The sequence below is a fragment of the Poecilia mexicana genome, unplaced genomic scaffold (genome assembly GCF_051168715.1).
Source record: "Poecilia mexicana isolate PSO_F unplaced genomic scaffold, ASM5116871v1 scaffold_13, whole genome shotgun sequence".
NCBI lineage: Eukaryota > Metazoa > Chordata > Actinopteri > Cyprinodontiformes > Poeciliidae > Poecilia > Poecilia mexicana.
This window is the reverse complement of record NW_028263382.1, coordinates 29,976,780-29,988,528: the sequence shown is the minus strand read 5'-3', so window position 1 is coordinate 29,988,528 and position 11,749 is coordinate 29,976,780. Positions and strand designations below refer to the sequence as shown.

The following is an 11,749-nucleotide window of genomic DNA, read 5'->3' as shown; positions in this document are numbered from 1 at the left end:
GACAGAGAGAGAGAGAGAGAGAGAGGGGGTGAGTGAGAGTCCGGGTGTCGGGAGCGCGCACTGCTGAAACTGGATTCGTGCTCGCGCCTGTTTGAGCCTCAGGGGTTCCCAGACCTTTTTTTTTCGCTCTCTCTACCCCTTCCTCTTCCTCCTCCTCTTCTCCCCAAACCAGGGACCCAGATTTGATGTAGGCGTGAGGGTTTGCAGGCAGGCGCTGATTCATTACATTCGCTAGCATCGAGGAACCGCAGTTGTGCGGTGTTAGGTAATGCTTTTGGTACAACAATTACATAACCCCTCCACTGTGGGTGGGCGGTAACAGTGAGAGGAGTGAAAACTGGTGTTGAGATCGCTCATAATCATCATACCTTTTTTTTTTTAATATCCACCTTAGAAAATTAAGCGGAAATTCAGGTTTTGTTCTGGCTCAGAGTCCACAATGATTCTGATCATTTATAAACTTTATTCATCTAACTAACATAGTCATGTTCATTGAAGTTTTAATACATTTTATATGATATTTTTTTATTATTATTATTTAAATGTATTTTACCAGCATAAAAACCCATTGAGATTAAAAATCTCTTTTTCAAGGGAGTCCTGGCCAAAAGGCAGCAACAAATACAACACAAAACAAGTAGGAAGCTGTCAAGCTATAAAATAAAATAAGAAAAAATAGTCCATATTTATGTAGTTCATACTTGTGAAGTAGGACGACTATGATACGCTCTTTTCAAAAATATTATCATTTAGAAATCGGAAAAGCTTGATGCTTTACTAATCCCGTGAAATCAACTTTGTTCAGACATCACAGTTAGTAAAGAGTCCAGCTGAATGTGATTTGATATCAGTATAAATACAGCTGTTCTGAGACTGTCGCAGAGATTTTGTTACAGACCATTAGTAAACAAACATCTGGAGAACAAAAAAAGCACAGCTGCAGGGTCAGAAATGACTCTGCAGAGAGGTTTAGAGCTGGGCTAGAATTCATTTCGATTCAGTTTGAAAATACTTTATTAATCCCAGAGGGGAAATCAAATGTTGTTACAATTTTCTTCAAAGAGATGTTGGAGATTCAGAAAGGCTCTCCTGTAGCAGTCTGTGTTACAACACATCTCACGCAGCCCAAGAGCCACCAATGACACTTGAACGGCAGTTTGAGAAACATGTTTTAAAAACTGATGCTGAAATGCCACGGACTCCTAGTTGGACCAGCTCTTACACTGGCTTACCTCATATACCAGATTAGCAACCGGGCTAATATTTAAAAATCTGCAGGTCAAATCTAAACTGCTCCAGTTTGAATGTACAAAAAACGGGGATTCTCCTGCAACACGGATGTGGAATCACAGCAAGAGTGAAAAACACGGCGGAGCTTGCTTCTTCTTGCCTCTTCCAGTTGTCTGTTGGCCGGTTGCCATGGCGTTTCCAATCTTGTTTGTAAATATTGGTTTTCATATCATCCGGATGCATCCGTAAATCGTTGTTCTAAACAGTTTACGAATCCCATCAGTGGCGTCGTTCATAAACACCAGCCGGCATTTAAAAATGCCGGTTTGAGCACGAGCCCCAAACAAAAAAGCTCTTTGCTCTCGACTTGACCAAAACGATTCTGGAGAAATTATGTGGCTGTAGAAGGCTCAAGCTAAAGGTTGCTTTAATGCTTCTCCTGAGAGATAATACACCAGAGAAACGTTTGTCTCCAAAATGTGATGTCTGACAACTCTTCGGTGTTTTAGTGAGGTCAGGGATCTATGCTAGAATTCAGATCTTCTGCAGCACACACCAGTTTTAAAGAGCAAGACTTAGCCATCATTCTAAAGCCAATTAAAATTTATCAACTAAGTAATCTGATATTCGAAAGAAAATGTTTTTGCCAATATTTTTTTAGTGTGGATTGAGAAAGTTGGAAGCATCAAAACAAAAATTCCATTAATATGATTCAATGTCATTCATGACTATGTGGTGAAGGATCATCATTCAAATGTTAATTAACGATGATTCAGTTAACCTTTGTATTCCATGGTAATAAAGTGATTTAGGAGGTATGAGTCATAATACTTTCTTGAGACAATTTTAAAAATGTTAAAGGGGACCTATTGTGCAAAATTCATTTTTTTCTCAGTTTTCTACTTTCATTTGGGTTTTTATTGATTCTAGAAAAAGTCCAAGTGCAAAAAAGAAAAAAAAAAAACAATCCAGATGTTTTCTGGCAATCGGTTAATGCTTTTTGGTGTGGGGAAAAAAGTAATTCCGAAAACCTCCTAATTATGACGTCACTTGTGCGATGTGGAAATATTTAGCATTTGAAACATCTAAGAGTGGAAAAATACCTTTTGGCCATACCGTATAACAAAACATTAAAATCTTTTTTCCTCCCCAACTAACCCCAGTCTGGGATGGCCCTTACTGAGCCACCATTTGGGTGCAATCTCCTTATCCTGTTAATTTTGAATTCATTAGAGCGACAGACACAAAAACTGAAGTAATTTACTGACTTACTTAGCGCACTTCCCTGGAACTCTATTTTTAATCACTGCTTATACTTTTTAATATACTTTTAGTTTAATTTTATTAGCTCTAATTATTAACGATGCATTTAGTGCCAAATAAAATGGCCTCTGTCAGGGCTTTGGAGTCCTCTGACTCAATGAAGCGGCGCGCAATGCAAATGCAGGTCTTTCAGAATGCTACCACAGGAAACTTGAAGAAATAAAGCATACAATTTGGCTGGGGCATAAAAGAATTAATAATACTAATGTTTCTTTTTAAGTTGTGTCAACTATAAAGCCTGTGCTGTCTGTGTTTAATGATAAACACACAGCACTAGCTATATGCTTTTAGTAGCCTGGTTGAAACTGAGGCTTGATGCCTCAGGGCAGCTGAGTGTTTAAACAGCGGATTAGCTGAACTTTACATTTCACTCAGGTGTGTGCAAAAGAGTGACGGATCATTTGTTTGCTCTCTACCATTCGCCTAAAAGAATTTAAACACGAGCGCAAAGGAAACCAAGTGTTTTCCCTCCTTTAACATATGGGTGAAAACATCCAAAATATGCTTGGATTCCACTTTTCTTTATTCCAAATTTCAAGTGTTTTTTTTTTCTTTTTTTACTGCAGGGAGAAAATAAATCTGAAACTTGGCACTTCTACTCTGCTCTGACCAGTGTGTCCTAGAAATCAAAAATGGGAAGCAGAAAACCTGACCTGATTATCATGGTGCATCACTCTCTCTCTCTCTTTCCAATTTCTGACCAACACTCACCCCCTGTGTCCAGCATTTGAACTGCAGCGAAATTCTGGAAGCACACAAGGAAACAAACACACACGCAGCAAAAATAAAAACCTCTTTTGATTTTTTTTATTATATCAAAATACAAAAATTTGAGAGGAAAATCTTGTATAGGACTAAGCATTTGAAATGATATGGTGACATGGATACAACACTGCGCTCATGTTCTCATAGACATGCCATAGATAGAGCAGAGATCGTCTGATAGGCCCGTTTCTACGCCATGATGAGCCACCAGGAGTGAGCCTGTGCATTTTACCCCTATAAAGGCTTGTGATGGCGACTGCTGCTGTACATCCAGGCCTGTTTGGTAACAAGCCAGAGTGTGTTTTCCTTTTCTTTTTCCTTTTTTTTTTTTTTTTTACATTTTAGTTCGTCCAGGTTTCTGCTTACTCGAGGAGAAAAAGGAGAGAGAGAGAGAAATTAAAAGAAAATTCATGGCAGTTGAACATGAGTAGTGACCAAGACATGATCTCAAGACGAGTCACTGGATAGCAGTGGCAAAGAAAAAAAAAAAAAAAAAGTAGTACAGATATTATACATAAGGCTTTGGTACAGCACCATACAGTATGAGTTAATTGCTCACAACAACAACAAAAAAAGTTAAGTAAAGCATCAAAAAACCTGATGCGGTGACAGAATAGAATGGCATTTCTAAAAACAAAACAAAAAAAAAAAAACAATCAGTGTTATCGTTTTTAAAAAAGAGAAGAGTGGAAAAAGTTTTAACTCTGAATATTTACATATGGACATTGTGATCAAAACCGAAACGAGAACAAAAACATGTAAAATGCAGAATGTAAACATGTGATGTACAGCACAGAGTTCGGTGGATGAAAGTGAAACGAAACATGGGAATTTCTCACTTCTTTTAAGCACTACTGGATTTGCTTGAATATGAGCTAAAACAGTCAACAATGTAGTGCTTATAGTAGCCTACGATTAATTATACATTCTAGCTTCTCAGTGCTGGTACACATGAAGAACAAACAGAAACGAACGAACAAAAGATAAAGAGAATATAGAAAATACTACATACTTTTCTAGCTTCCGTCCAATAACAAACCAGCTCAGATGGCCATGAATGATTGGTAAATAGGCATTTTTGTAATTGTCTCTACATGCAAGATTAATACGATTTAAAAAAAAGGAAAAAAAAAGAAAGTCAAATCTGTTAAGTATCATCCTATCAGCAGCTAGTGATGCACTAAGAGCCGTAAGCAGAAACAACCCATCTCCCACCCCCAAAACAAAACAAAAAAACCCCAAAAATAACAAGAGAAACGGAACAGAAAACATCGCTAACAGTACGTCCAAAGCAGCCCTCTTAAACGCTGTACATGTTCCCGTTGGATTTTGCAAAGAAACAAATGACGAGCCCGGAAGACAGCGTCTGTAAAAAAAAAAAAAAACAGCGGTGGGGATGTGTGAGCTTTTCAGACAAGAGAATAAATGCAAACGTGAACGACTCATGGCTAAGCTGTACAGTACTAATAGGAGTTGTTCGTTTAAAAAAGTTGATGGTGGATGAGGTGAGATGTTTGTGTCCTCAGTCGTAGTAGTAGTAGTGTGCTTGAAAAAACAAGTGCTGTTGACCATAGATCTACATTGCTGTGGAAAAGCATTTCCCCCGCTTACAGATTTAAAGTTTTTGATTTTTTTTAGTCACACTCAACAGTTCCCAAAAGTGAAAGGTCTTTGTAAAAATCTAGCCACATTTTAATCACATTTTAGGTTCACACTAGATGACTCCAAGCTTGTTTTTTCTTCTTTATGAGCAAGGTTACAAACTACTGATTGGAAATTCTTTGCTAAAGAATTAGTTTTACGCCACTGATGGATGGCATTGACTTTGATTTTCACCTCTTCCTGAAGAGTTTTTGCTTTTTGATTTCTTGAATTTCAAGATATTTTAGCTAACTTTTATGTTGTAAAAAAAAAAAAGTCCTGTTTATGTGAATTCTTGATTTTACAGATATGGCAATAATCTGTTCAGCTCAGCTGTCCAAAGATGTGGTCAATTCGTGATTCAGGAAGGGTGGAGGCGATTATTTCTTCCACATTTTACAGACAGCTTCCCCCTATCGCCCATTTGAAAAATGCATTTTGCATTTGCACAGGTTCCACTTGACCGATGTTACTAAATTTACCTTTATGGTTTAATCAACTTCCAAGCAAAACAAAAGCACAAATAGATGAAATCTTTAAACGAGGCAAATACTTTTTCACAGCACTGTACAGGAAGTTCGCAGAAAAGATCCCCTCCCCGACCTGACAGCGCGCTCCGATTCTCTTCCATGTGTCCTGTGACTAGTTGCTAATCTAAGTCAGGCTACGTTTCTCCCGCTTAGGCTGGGTTAATAATTTCAATATCATCACAAATATATTTTAAAGAGGGTACCTTGGAAGCACAGACAGACATAGCAAAAAACACACTATAGAAAACAGGTCATTTTTGAGTTCATTGAATGTCACAAGTCTCTATTAATCAAGGTTATATGTCTACTTTTTTTTTTTCCAGTATTGTCTATCACTGTAGTCACACTGTTATGATTAGGACAATGTCTACCAGAGCTAGTTTAGCTGCTCAAACACACACGCACGCACACATGCACGCACGCGCACACACGTAGGGGAGTGGAGAAAAAGTTCCTTCCAGAAACAGAAACAAATCTTCAGACCTCTACTCTACAGCACCACAAAGTTAAACATAGCACCAAGTCGTAATGTTCAAAGCAACTATGCCCTAACACACTTTTATTTCATCAAACTAATGTAAACACAATTTCCTCCACAGCACGTTTTGTACATGTCTACAGCATGTCCGTTGCTTTTAGGAAACCAAACAAAAAGGGGGTAAAAGTAAAAAAAAAAAAAAGAATCTAAAAGTTTCCTTCAGGTTTATTTGCTTTGGACACGTGAAGGCGAAGAAAACTGTTGTGAACCTACATGTGTGCTCATGAATGGGCAAAATACATTACTTTGTTTATAGTAGAGGGCAACACATTTCTGCTTCTAAAGTGTTCCCCCGTCCCGTCCACATACTAATACATGAGAGAAAATACTTCTCAACTTGTGCAGCCAGCGGGCTGTGGCAATAATACACTGTACGGTACTAACATTAAGTGTACTTTTCTTCTCAGATAAAATGTCTGCTAAGGTATGACAAATTAGGCACCTTAAAATGTTTTAAAAACATCCACTTAAAGCCGTATTGTAAGCAAATACTTCGATATATAATCTAACTTCTTTTAACTTGGGATATCCGTCCCATTTTTTTCTTCTTTTTTTTTTTTTTTTTTAACCTATTCATACATCCCCGTACAAGAAAGTCTTCCTGTAAAACATGGTTGGATTTCTCTTTACAAATACAATACACACCATGTACAGTACATAACAAATATAGATTATTTCCTTGTATCTTACATGAAACCAATTATTTTGTTTGTCGCTCGCTTTCAAGCAATCGCCGCTCCAAAGAGATTTAGAGAATCATTCACGTGGATAACCTCGGATTTAGCAAAAACGTTCCAATTTGCTGAAATGAAACAAATAAACAAATAAAATAAAAAAACTGCTTGATGCGTATTTGAGTGACTGAACTAGCCTTAGCGAAAAAATCGGAAAGAGAAACGACGATAACATCGTCAAAGAACGCGGTAACCGGCAGAACGGGCGTGGCCGTTAAATACTGGAGTTTGGACCTATTTTTGCCGTCTGGTCATCTCAGCAAATCGCCGCTGCGCTACGTAAGCATTTCGACGGGTCATTCGATGCACTGTGACGTAGGGACATTCATTTCCTGTACAGCAAAACATACATTCATTATCGGTTAGTGTCACACAAAAAAAGGAATAAATAAATAAAAGAAATTAGCAAACGTATAGCGAAGTAGCTAGCAATTAATATACAGTTTTTAAGAGATAAACAGTCAGGGTGGCCATTTTGTGTGGAGATTCCCCATTGCTTGTTTTACAGCTTCGTGAAGCAATCACATTCCACTCGAACAGCTGCTGTCAAACTTTTACATCTTCACTGTGCAGTGTACTTGGGATTTCTTGCCCCCGCAATTTTTATATATAATATATATATTTTTTGAAAACAAAAGTTTTCTGGTACTATTGTTAAAACAAGCTAAATCAGACTTACGCATTCTCGCTTTCATGTGTCCTTGACAGAATAAAAGCAATATAAAAAAACAGACATTATTGGAGTTCTCACTTCCTTCAGAGTGACAAACATGAGAAGGCGATGGAAAAAAAAAGGCAGTTTATGTTAGAGAAAGAAAAAAAACGCAACAAAAGGCAAAGAAAAGGCACCTCAAGATGTGCCCAATTTCACAAATGATTCCTTAAGAATGAGATACATACAGACACTTCATACTTTTGCTTCGTCGCTCCGTAAGTCCAACCTCTGCTGAGCATGAAAGTCCCCCGACGTTTTTCACAAAGTCTGACGAAGGCTATGGTCTCTAGTCATGATACCGTGCCCTAGCAATGGGCGTAACGACACAGAGGGTAAACACTCCTCTCTACTCGGAAACCCCAAAAGCAGACGCAATGCGCTAGCTGCAGTAACGAAAAGCATCCAAATAAGATTAAGCTAGGCCATATTATCCATTTGAATGAGGGGTGAGCGTTATAAACCTTTTTTGTCCGTACCTTTAGAGTGTAAAAAGGTCAAGTACGTACAGTATACCACAAGAATTACAGCAACTCTGCGTTTACTCTGAGGTATATTTTGCGGTAAGAACCCTGTGTTTAAAGACTGACACTAGTTGTATTGTAGGAAAGGTAGACTCGTGTCCCTGTACAAGGACGCACCAGGCTTTAACAGTACACTGTTTCACTGAAAAACCTAAAAGGTATGAACCCTCAATGATAAGTGAGTGGAAAAATCTTTTTTTTTTTTTAACGTGTTGTGTCATACTCAACCAACACATTTTATTACTGTAAGAGGAAGCTTAATTCCCTTGTTTTACTAGTTATATACATTATATATTTCTCAGAGCATTTTCAAGTGAAATTCCTCAGACAAAAGAAAAAAAACAAAAAACAAAAAAAAACGCCATTGTTCTTGTCTTCAGATGAGACTTCCAGCCTCTGGAGGATCCAGTCTGCTGCTCCTCGGACAAATCAAGTTGTACGGATTGTATGAAACCTTTGTTTGTCGATGTTGATGCGTGGGGGTGGGGGGGAGGTGGGCGGAGAACTGCGGTGTTTTGGACTTTGCTTCCATGAGGGGCCAGCTTAATTGGGTCTAATGGCTTGGTGGGGCACACGGGTCAGCGTAGAGTTCCATAATTCGGGCCCTCAGAGTCTGCACTGGCCAGGATGCCTGTCTGGTCCTCCTCGGACGGCCTGCGCTGCAGGAAGGAGGTCAAGTAGCGGTAAGGGTTCTTGTTTTGCTTTTTACTCTTTTTGCGAAGGTTGATATCTTCTCCCTCTTGGGGTGTCTGAGATTGCTGCGGGGTCTGAGAGGGAGACACACCTGAAAGAGAGGCAGATGAGGCACACATTAGTTCACTCTCTAAACTAAATGCTATTTTAAACACTTCTGTAATAATGATGTAAATCTAGTTGATAATGAATACAAATTACACTGAATTGGCACAAACCCCCCTCCACCCCCCACAAAAGTCTAACTTTAAAAATGTGAAGGAACTCCTCAGACGAACCTGTTCTCCTCACAGATGTTGCGTTGTTGTTATTATTGGCAGCCACTCCCTTGGCTTTAGTTATACAGTGGTGTAGCAGTGCTGGTAAGCTCTCAGACCCGGCAGTATCACTAGACGCACCTAGAGGTTCCCTGAGAAGACGAGAAGAGACAGCACAGCATGCATTGCTCCGGATTAATCCAACGGTCTGCTCAATCACATCTCATTGAAAAAACCCCCAAAAACAACAAACAAACGAGACAAAACATTTCTTTCATTGCTATTTCCAGTAGCTATCGCATGATTTTGATGAGCGCTTGAGCATCTATTGAGAGCTGTTTCACTAAGATGATGAATTTCCAGTCTCTATCTGCTTTGATGGATGATAACAGTTAGACAGGAGAGAGGAAAAAATGGAGGAGATAAAGTGAGAGAAAGGACTGTTGATAGGAGGTGGAGATGGTGAAACTGCTGTTGCTCTCAAGCAGCCACGACGTTAAAGATCCAACCTGAGGAGTTCAGGTCGCATGTTTGGACTCGTACTTGTCCTAAATTATTATTTTTTCTCCAATTTTAGGAATCATAATTACATTTTTAAGTCTTTTGTTTTAATATTATTTTAGCAACAATTGAGTAAAGATTATAGCATTTAAGTTATTTTGGGTCTTTAAGTAGTGACTGCTTCAGAAATATGGGTAACATTGATTTTTTTTTTCTTGCTGTATAAACTCATAAAATGAAAATAATTTTTTGGAATTAAAAACATTACAATTTCTCTTTCAATTTTCCAAAACCACAACATTTGACACACTGCAGGTTGGAGGGTTGGCAGGCTTTTACGCATGTGCAGATGGTCGTCATGGCGGGGCTCTTCTGAATATTAATATGGAAGGAAATTAAGACTTTTCCTGCCCAGTGAGCAAAGATTCTTGAAATATTATGTCAAATGCTTCAAAATGGGTATTATTTTGTTTAGAATAAGGACTTTAAAGATCTGTCTGATGTATCGGTTCTTTTTTTTTGTCATCTAAACTGAATTGAAGTGAAAGGGAAAACTGACCCAGAGCTTGTGCATTGCAAGGTTTTCCAGAAAATCATAATGAATTTCATCAGATTTTGTGACCATTTATCTCGTCAATGTACTGCGACATTTAACTAAAAAGAAAGATTAACTGATGCACAACAATTTACCTATTTTTAATGGCCAAATTTGTATCTACAAACCTTTGTGAAAGAATGAAAAAAATAAATAAAATAAGTCTAGCTGTGAAATTTCCTCCCTACTAAATATCTTGTGGTCAGCTGTTGGTGTTACCATGGCAAACTGGAAACAGCTGTGATCAGGTCAGGCCATGTAAAAATCACAAAGTGGGGTCAATGGGGTCAAATACATTGCTGAAGACTTCTGAACTTCACGTGACCTTGAGATTGGTTTAGGAACAGCAAATAGGAAGCTTCACACATTGGATTTCTATGGCGTCCCACGTCCAACATCAGTGTCTGACCTCACTAGTGAAATTCTTCAAGAAAGCTCTCAAGTTCCTGTAAACACACTCCTAATTTTTATAAAAATAAAAAAAACACCTTGAAGAATTGAACTGTTTTAGCTACAACATGAACCCTACGGATCAAGTACAATATTGCCACTGAAGTTCACAGGGAAGTGAAGGAACAAGGAAATATTTTTCACAAAATATTATAAAGGAGCGAGAAAGGGAGAAACTGGCGATGCGTGAATATATAGTTGGGTACAATTTCGCAAAAGTCCCTCTAGCCCAGACCAGTAGAAATATGAAAGCTACTTCGTACTTAGTGGAAGATTTTGTTCCAGTTTTGCAAATGAGTAACTGAGTGAGAGTCACATAGCAAATAATAAACCTGAAACACTTCAATAATAAAGTAGCTCACAAATTATTAACAAGAAACTTTACACTTTGACGCATTCAGACGAGACTGCCAACCCTTTCAAGTAGGTCATTGTTTTGTTTTTCCTGATAGCAATTGAAAACAAAATTAAAGGGAACTATTTTCATTTCATGAGGGATACATGCCAAGTTGAATGAAGAATAATCATTTCAATAAGCACAGAATAGAATCATACCAATTTCAAGTATCTTCACTTTCTCTGTACAGCTACATGTCATTAAAACACACACATATAAAGCTACATAACCTCACACACTTTTTTATTTTTACATGTCTGGATACAAACGATTTTCAAAAACTTGACATAATGCTGCGATTATGCCAAGCTTTTTTTTTTTTTGCCAAAAAACAAACATGTACTGAGTCAGAAAGGGAAAAGGAACACAAAGCTTTAGAGACGCTGTCCATCATTTGCCACTGTGGAGAGAAAGATTGAGAGGCATTAGCAGAGAGGGGGGGGAAGAAGGGGAGAGGAGACAAATCTGACAAAACAGTCCCGTACACGAAAAAAAAAAAGGTAATTTTCATAATCAGATCGACTGTTTGCGGAGGCCCACGGTGTGTTAAAAACAATGTAGTACATTTCAATTAAAATAAATAAATAAATAAAATAAAAAAATAAAAAAAACACTAATACAGCACACTTTCATAAACATGAACACTGCGTACAGAGGCTTTCACCATGCTGACGGGAGGAGATGGCAGGAAGAGGAAATGGCCGTTAAAGAGCGAGTCACATGACAGAGAGAACGAAAGCACTGAGGACAACAGATGTAACAGAGAATTTAGTTGGAGAATCGTTGTTATTTTGTTTGGTCGAAAAAGAGAAGTTTAGAGAATGCATGCATGGCATTTTGCACATGGAACAAAACTTTA

The 11,749-nt window shown here is 38.1% G+C and overlaps 1 long non-coding RNA gene across 1 annotated transcript; it reads right to left on the bottom strand.

Moving 5' to 3' along the window:
- Positions 1-3,345: 3,345 nt before the first annotated feature.
- LOC148155899 (uncharacterized) lies at positions 3,346-9,257 on the bottom strand. The gene is made up of 2 exons (XR_015765126.1): positions 8,969-9,257; positions 3,346-8,781 (listed from the first exon to the last, which is right to left on the bottom strand). It is a non-coding gene; the product is annotated as an uncharacterized LOC148155899 (long non-coding RNA).
- Between the last annotated feature and the right edge of the window lie 2,492 nt (positions 9,258-11,749).